The following is an 8,409-nucleotide window of genomic DNA, read 5'->3' as shown; positions in this document are numbered from 1 at the left end:
CCCAGGCTCTATCCCTAAGCTTTTTGCTCAAGGTTAGTGCTCTACCATTTGAGCCACACCTCCACTTCTGGCTTTTTGGTAGTTAATTGGAGATAAGAAGCTCATAGACCTTCCTGCTAAGATTGGCTTTGAATATAATCCTCAGATCTCAGCCTTTCTGAGTAGCTAGGGTTACAGGCATGAGCCAATAGCACCAGGCCAAGAATTTTTATAGATAGCACCTGGCCTAAGAACAAGGGGGTCCAGAGAAATTAGGGATAATAAGGGAGACAGGGATGTCCTCTGAGAAATAAACTTAGCAAATCAGCATATAATTGGAGAAGACACGATGTCTCTTAGTCCCAGAACAACTCCATTAGTTGGCTTGGCTCATTCTGAAGTGTTTATATTTAAGTAAGAGAGTGTCAACACAAATCTAATACATGCAAAGAAAATGAGACAGTGTATGAATTTTGGGAACTTGAGAATCCCAGTTCGTTTTTTGTTGTTGCATATTTTAGACAGCCACGTCCTCCTGAGAAATATCATTCTTCTTTTCCTTTCTTCCTTCGACTGCCTCTACCTTTGGGAAGAAAGTATTTTTATTAGTGTAATTGATTCTCTTAATCCCTGGGAAGGGGGTGAAAATCTTCACTATGAAAAAGCTGATTGCATTCAAGTTCATATATAAGTTTTATTAAGGTTTGGGTAATCTTAGTCCATTGGCCAGAGACAGATGATCAACTGATGTAGAGAAGCTTCATTTGAGGTCCTAGAAACCTGGGACCATCTACTGAGCTCTTAGAGCATTACCTGGAGAGCATCATACCACTGGATATGGTGAACCATACCCAATAAAGCCATGTAAAGATAGCCAGCCTTCTGCTGAGGACTTGCTTTTAGCTCCACCCAAGTGGCTTTTTTATGTTTTTAACTTTCATGTACACACCTTTATGACTAGTAAGTTAGTTATTAAAGCAAGCTGAGAAAAGTAGGTCACAATTATTAGTAATACTTAATATAGATGTATAAACAAATTAATAATTAATTCCTTCTTGGAAAATAAAGATGAAGTCCTTTTCCTCAGGTCACAGGGAAAACCAATGCTGAAGGCACAATTCAATGTTTTTATATTCATGGTCTTTTCAGTGGGCTTCTGTATACCCCCTCCTCTTCTCAGTAGACTGGAACATCAAAGGTCGTTTTCTGTAAACCCTGCCAGAATGACAACTCAGGTTTAATGCCTTCAAAGACCTTCAAATACACTTTTGAACTTACCTGTTGATTCTGGATCATTTCTCCTTCCCACCTTTGCTACTAAATGGATTTTAATAGAACCTTTAAGGACACATAAAGGAATTCTACCCAAGAAATACAGTTCGACTAACTCACAGTTATTCTTAGGTGTATAATTTGGGCACTGGATATCAAATCCAGGGTTTTGTAGATAACTAAGCATTTAGTGCCTCAGAACCACATCCTTAGCTCTAGAGACCTTTTTATTTCAATATTCTCTTCTAAATCTGAGAAAAGGAGTAATTAGTTTCATTTGCAAAATTTGTTGACTCTGAGATGTAATAATACAGATATGTAAAATTAATAAACTTAAACCACTGTATCCATAATTACTGTATCTTCAATCTTTATTATTTTATGGAAACATAAAAAACATAAAAACGTCCTTTTAAGAATTGTGAAAATGACAAGGGAGTATATTTGGGGGGAACATATTCACTATGATCATGCTTCGTCACTTAAGTCTTCAGATAGATCCTTAATCATTATTTTACATTGATCCTTGGATGTGAGAGAACACTTGACATTTATAAGATAATGGGTTACCGAAAAGAGGGAGAAATGTGTCTTATCTTGTCCAGCTGTACAATTGAATTGATCTTCCTTTGGTTCATCACAGAAACATGAATACTCATTCATCACATCTAATACCATTCATCATGCCTGAGGAGCTGTATGTGACTCCAATATCCATTGACTCCAAATAGAAAGACAATCTCTCAACTTCCAAAGGAACTTATGGAAATATTATTACATGCAAACTTCTTTTATAGCCTAGGATCACTTTATTTACTTCATCAATAAGTAGTTATACTTCGGTAAGAAGTAATAGACACTGAGCAAATATAGTCATTCGATGTATATTATGTAAAAATTGAACTGCATATCTTGTGGGTAGAAAGGAAATGAGGCAAATGAAGGAGAATGGTAAAGGGGTGACATTGGTCAAGATGCATTGTACTCATAGTGTGACTGATGGAATTGAAACCTCTTCATACAACTACTTAATAATAATAAAGACAGTAGTCTACATTGTGTTTAGCAGGATGGCATCTGGAGTCTTCTAACCTGGTTCAAATCTGTCATTTACTGGCTTTATATTTTTAAATAGTTCATTATTTTTCAAAGAAAAATGAAGACTTGTTTTAAACCATGTTTCTCTTCATGTCCTAATAGTTTGGGAATTTTTAGAAAACTAAATGATTATGTTTTTGTTTTATTATGCTTGTGGATAAAAAGACTCAATGGGGCTGGGAAGGTGGCTCAGTGTTAGAGTGCTTGCCTTGCATGCCTGAGGCCCTGGGTTCGATTCCTCAGCACCACATAAGCACAAAGAAAAAAGCCGGGAAGTGGCACTGTGGCTCAAGTGGTAGAGCACTAGCCTTGAGCTGAAGAGCTGAGGGATAGCGCCCAGGCCCAGAGTTCAGGCCCCACGACTGGACCCCCCCTGCCCCTAAAATTTGTGGTGATACTGAAATTTGAACTAAAAGCCTAGCATAAGCTCTTACCAGTGTGTGTGTGTGTGTGTGTGTGTGTGTGTGTGTGTGTGTGTGTGTGTGTGTGTGTGTGTGTGTGTGTGTGTGTGTGTGTGTGTGTGTGTGTGTGTGTGTGTGTGTGTGTGTGCCAGTCTTAGGACTTTAACTCAGGGCCTGGGGCAAAGTCCCTGAGCATTTTTTTTTTTTTTGATCAAGGATAGGGCTCTAACACTTGAGCCACAGCTCCACTTCTGGCTTTTTGTTGGTTAATTGGAAATAAGAGTCCCATGGGGAAGTGACACTATGGCTCAAATCTAACCTTCAGCAAAAGAACTTAGGGACAGCACCCAGGCTTTGCGTTCAAGCCTCATGACAAAAAAAGAAAGAAAGAAAGGACGAAAGAAAGGACGAAAGAAAGAAAGAAAGAAACAAACAAACAAACAAACAAGCAAACAAACAAAGGAAGGAAGGAAGGAAGGAAGAAAGGAAGGAAGAGAAAGAAAGAAAGAATCTTTTTTTGCTGGGTTCCAACTATGATCATCAGATTTCAGCATCCCAAATAGCTAGGATTACAGGCGTGAGCCACTGGTGCTTGCCTTCCAGGTTTTATATGTTTCTTTGAGTTGGCCCTAGTTTTAAAGGGGCTGTTTTCTCTCATCATCAAGAGTTAGTTACCCTGAGTATATTTTTATCTTCTGTTACTTTTCATTTGGAGATCTATGCCACTGTTGGAGACACTCAAGTGTTCTGTCAGACCTACTACTGCAGAGGTAGTGTATGTACCGCAGTAAGGGATTTATAGCTTAAAAGCCAACAAAAGTCTGGCCAGAGAATAAGCTAGTGCACAAGAGGGTGCACATTTTAATGCCTAAAGAGCTAATCATTTCTATTATAAAACAAGTAGATAAGATCACCAATTAAATCTTCTATAAGTACTTCAGTGCCAGGGAAGTATACATCAGAACGCCTTCTCTCTCCATCACCTCTTGGCTTTAGTTAATTTTGAAATGATTGCACAAGTGACTTCATTTTTTGCTGTTGGTGCTGTGACTGGTTCTCACCATGTAGTCCAAGTTGTCATAATTGAGGTTGGATGCCCTCTGTGTATCTCAGGCTGGCCTTAAACTACAGGTGTCACTACATTTTTATTCTATCAGTTTTCCCTTTGTCTGCAAATAGTTGTTTTTTTTTTTCTGAAAATATCACTGATTAACCATGCTGTGATTAATTGTCCTTTGTTGCTAGGATAATATTCATCCCAGTTGATCTGATAGGGTCTGGGGTTGGGAGGAAAATAACTAACAGATGTGAGTCACTGCCAATAAGACCTCTTTGGCCAAATTTAAGCAATTAAGAGGTTTAGAAGGAGTGACTCTTAGGTTAGGCTTACTTGGAGCCCATTTATTAAAGTTTAATTCTGTGTTCTCTATAGCTAATATCCTAACATCTTAAAGTTGCTGCTCAGGTGGCTTTATTAGAAGTTTCATTGGAGCTAGAATCATGTTCTAGAAGTACTTATAAATACTTAAAAAAATAAAATTGGGTTACAAAATTCTCATGGTTAGAAGTATATATGTCTAGATTAGAAATATGTGTGTGTGTGTGTGTGTGTGTGTGTGTGTGTGTGTGTGTGTATGTGTGTGTGTGTGTGTGGAGGGATTTAGGAACACAGGGTAGGATTAAGTTTGTTAGAAATAAACAAGAAAACAATTAAAGAAAAAATAAAAATAAGTTAAATTTCAACGTGGAGCTGAATTGGATCCCCCATGGGACATGCAAAGTAATGTTTAATAAGTCAATTGCCTGAACACTTTGCTAGAAATGAATAATGAAAGAAATTAGTATTCTCTGTCTCTGTGTCTCTGTCCCTGTCTATGTCTTGTCTCTCTGTGTCTCTGTCTCTCTATCTCTGTCTCTGTCTCTGTCTCTGTCTCTCTCTCTCTCTCTCTTCCTGTACTGGGGCATGAATTCAGGGCTTGAGCACTGTCCCTTAGCTTTTGTACTCAATTCTGGCTCTCTACCAGTTGAGCCATACCTCTACATCTGGCTTTTTGCTGTTAATTGAGATAAGAGTTTTGTGGGCTTTCCTGCCCAAGGTGGCTAAGTTAGGATTACAGACATATCGATCAGCACTCATGAGAAAACTCTTGCATAAACTTCCTTATCATAATACTTAAGGTTATATCTCATTTTTAAACATGATCAAAAAAACATGGATAAATATTCTCCTAGTAGAGACCAGATACAGCAGGGATAGGGGAATAGGATTCTTGAATGGATGTAGTATGGCAGAAGCAGGTCAGCTGACTTACTTCTGGGTAAATAGAAAACTGTGGGTGCTGGGAACAAGTCAAATACTCATTTAAATACTCTATTGTATTCAGACTGATTACCCTGACACTTGGCTCAGTATTTATTCAATACATTTTGAGAGCATTGGCAAATGTGGGCCATGATCAATCCTTGGTTAATTTCATGATTTAACCTTTATTGCACAAACTTAACTGAATTTTTCAAGGGCTCAACCTGTAGGAAAATTTCCTCTTTAGAAGAAATTAATTTCAGCCCTCTCTGCCCAGCCCTGCAGGCCGGAAGCGCGGTGGTCCATTCAGGTCTTGTTTTGCTCCGAAAGCCAAGTGCCGCCGAGATGCCGGCCTACCATTCTCTCATGGACCCAGACACAAGCTCATTGGCAACATGGCGCTGCTGCCCATCCGAAGTCAGTTCAAAGGACCTGCCCCTCGTGAGACAAAAGACACAGACATCGTGGATGAAGCCATCTATTACTTTAAGGCCAACGTCTTCTTCAAAAACGATGAAATTAAAAATGAAGCTGATAGAACCTTGATATCTATAACTCTCTACATTTCTGAGCATCTAAAGAAACTCCAAAAGTGCAACTCCAGAAGCCAGAGAGAGAAGGAGATGTACATGCTGGGAATCACCCACTTCCCTATCCCCGGCCAGCCTGGGTTTCCCCTCAACGCCATTTATGCCAAGCCTGAGACCAAACAGGAGGACGAAGTGATGCGGCCTTACCTCCAGCAGCTCCGCCAAGAGACGGGACTGCGGCTCTGTGAGAAAGAGACCCCCAGAATGATAAGCCCAGCAAGTGGTGGACTTGCTTTGTGAAGAGACAGTTCATGAACAAGAGCCTTTCAGGACCTGGGCAGTGAGGGCCCTGGCCACGAGGTCCCTTCGCTTTGATTCCTTTGTGCTTGGCTGTGTGTGGAAGAGAGGAGAGAGCATGTCTGTCCTTGGAAACGTCCTGATCAAATATCCTGGGGGAAGGAGAGAGGGTGGGCTCTCTGGGGGTGATTGGCCATCTTCTATAGGTTTAAGCTGATGTTTAATAATAAGTGCTAATAAAGACATTTTTTAACATTTCAAAACAAAAGAAATTAATTTCAGTAACAAGACAGGGATGGGGAATCCATTCTAACTCAACCACAGATGGCATACACATGATTGGTGTATGACAGCCGGCAAGGCAATCCAGTAGCAGTTGAGCCATTAAAGGGGATGTTCTCCAGCTTGCATAACCGATTCCCATTTATATGTATACATTTAACACTGTTTGTGGAAGCAGTGAATCAAAGGGAAAACAATGTTATTTAAAACTGCATGCCAGGGCTCGGAAGGTGGCTCAGTGGTAGAGTGCTTGCCTTGCATTCATGAGGCCCTGGGTTCGATTCCTCAGCACCACATAAGTGGAAAAAGCCAGAAGTGGTGCTGTGGCTCAAGTGGTAGAGTGCTAGCCTTGAGCTGAAGAGCTGAGGGACAGTGCCCAGGCCCAGAGTTCAGGCCTCATGACCAACAAAACAAAAACAAACAACAACAATAACAAAGCATGCCAATGGCTTTTAAACATGAAAGTTGGAAGGTTTCCAAACAAGGAAATTTTGGGTTCTTAACTTGGAAACAATCGTGTTATACCATGGAAGGGTCCATAATGGTGACAAAGTTATTTTGTGCTAAAGGTAAGCGTCCTTCTTCTCTGTTTCCAGAAGCTCTTCACACATATAGGCACATTAGACCACTGCTGAGTGTTCTCACCTAAAATAGGGGACCACAGCACTGGGGGTGAATGTTGAATATCCTGAGTTATTAAATATCTGCAGTACACTGAAGCCTGAGACTCCTCTCAGACTAGAATTTCACAGATAAGCATTAGGGGGTTATAGAGCAAGAGGACATGTTGTTTTGTGCCATACAAAAAGTGAATCAATCTCTCAAGTAGCTTGGACTTTAGTGATAATAAGAATGCTCATTTGAACAATAACAAACTTTTAATGTAAGGTCATATATAAGTCAAAGCTTCTTATAATCCACAGTATGAGTTCTAGGAAGAGAGATTTTGTTGGAGCGAGGTAAGGTAGAATTAGAAATGAGTCCACATTAGGTTATACCAAGCAAGAAAACTGAGGTGGACCTCAGCTGATGATTTATACCTGTACTGCTAGCTACTTAGGAAGCAGAAATTTAGAGAATCAAGATTCAAAGTCATCTCCAGTAGAAAACTCAGAGACTCCATTTCCAAAATAACCAGAAAAAAACCCCAGGATGCAGGCATGACTGAAGTGACAGAGCATTAAGCTGAGCAATCACCAGGCCAAGTTCAACCCCAGGTACTGGCAATAATATATATACAAAATCTATCTATCTATCTATCTATCTATCTATCTATCTATCTATCTATCTATCTATCTATCTATCTATCTATCTATCTATCTATTATCTATCTATCTATCTGGGACAGCAATCTTGCATAGTAACTAACCACTTTGTTTTCTCCCATACTCATTGGAACACAATAATTAGTAGCATAGATTGCTCTTTTGTGCATCCCTTCCTCTCCTTCCTTTCCATAGGCATCTGAAGCCCCTGGTACAGCAGTATGTATCACACTTGTACAACATTACTCATAATCATCTATCCTCCTTCATGAGTGAACCTAATTTTTATTGATTTCAGTACACCTAATTCTTCTAGCCCTTTCCTGATCAAGTCTGGTATCAGATAAATATCCCATTACCTTTTCTAAAAAGACAAAATGGGGACAGGATCATCTGCCACCCGCCTGCCTCACAGGAATATGAGAATCTTGTGAGAGGTATTCAGATCTTGAGAACAAATAGCAATATTTTTTTAGAGTCATCCAGATAGGCATATGTATCAAGATGTCATTTTTCTGTTATATAGTATTTTATATACTCTATTAATGGTATATATGTAATGGTGTATTGGATAGTATTTTATCATATGCATATAGCTCAATTTGTTTAGCCATTCATCTGTTGGTGAAAAAATTTTAAATTGTACTCAATATGGAGCTCTTATTTTCAAAAAGCAAAAATAGGTTTTACATACCAGTTACTATCATTACATCTATTACAGCTAGGTCCTCTAATAGATGTGTATTTAACTTGTTGAAAAAACTTCTAAATTGACCAAGCAAATTTACATTTCTATAATTTGTGTTTCAGAGCTGTTTTTTCCAAGTTCTCATCAAAGTTTGCTATGGTCAAGTCTTTTTTAAAATTCCAGATGTTTAATAAGTCTATGAGAATGTTTCATTACAGTTAGAATTTTTGTTTCTCCTAAATGGTAATTAGTGATGTTCATTTTATGTACTTATTTGTTCTATGCATATGCCAGT

General features: G+C 39.0%; 1 pseudogene; it reads left to right on the top strand.

Moving 5' to 3' along the window:
• Positions 1-5,418: 5,418 nt before the first annotated feature.
• LOC138837704 (actin-related protein 2/3 complex subunit 3 pseudogene) lies at positions 5,419-5,967 on the top strand (annotated as a pseudogene).
• Positions 5,968-8,409: the final 2,442 nt, after the last annotated feature.

This window comes from Dipodomys merriami, unplaced genomic scaffold, assembly GCF_024711535.1.
Source record: "Dipodomys merriami isolate MVZ:Mamm:240054 unplaced genomic scaffold, mDipMer1.0.p SCAF_10, whole genome shotgun sequence".
NCBI classification, from domain to species: Eukaryota; Metazoa; Chordata; class Mammalia; order Rodentia; family Heteromyidae; genus Dipodomys; species Dipodomys merriami.
Note: the sequence above shows the minus strand (reverse complement) of the source record. Positions and strands in the feature narration are given on the sequence as shown.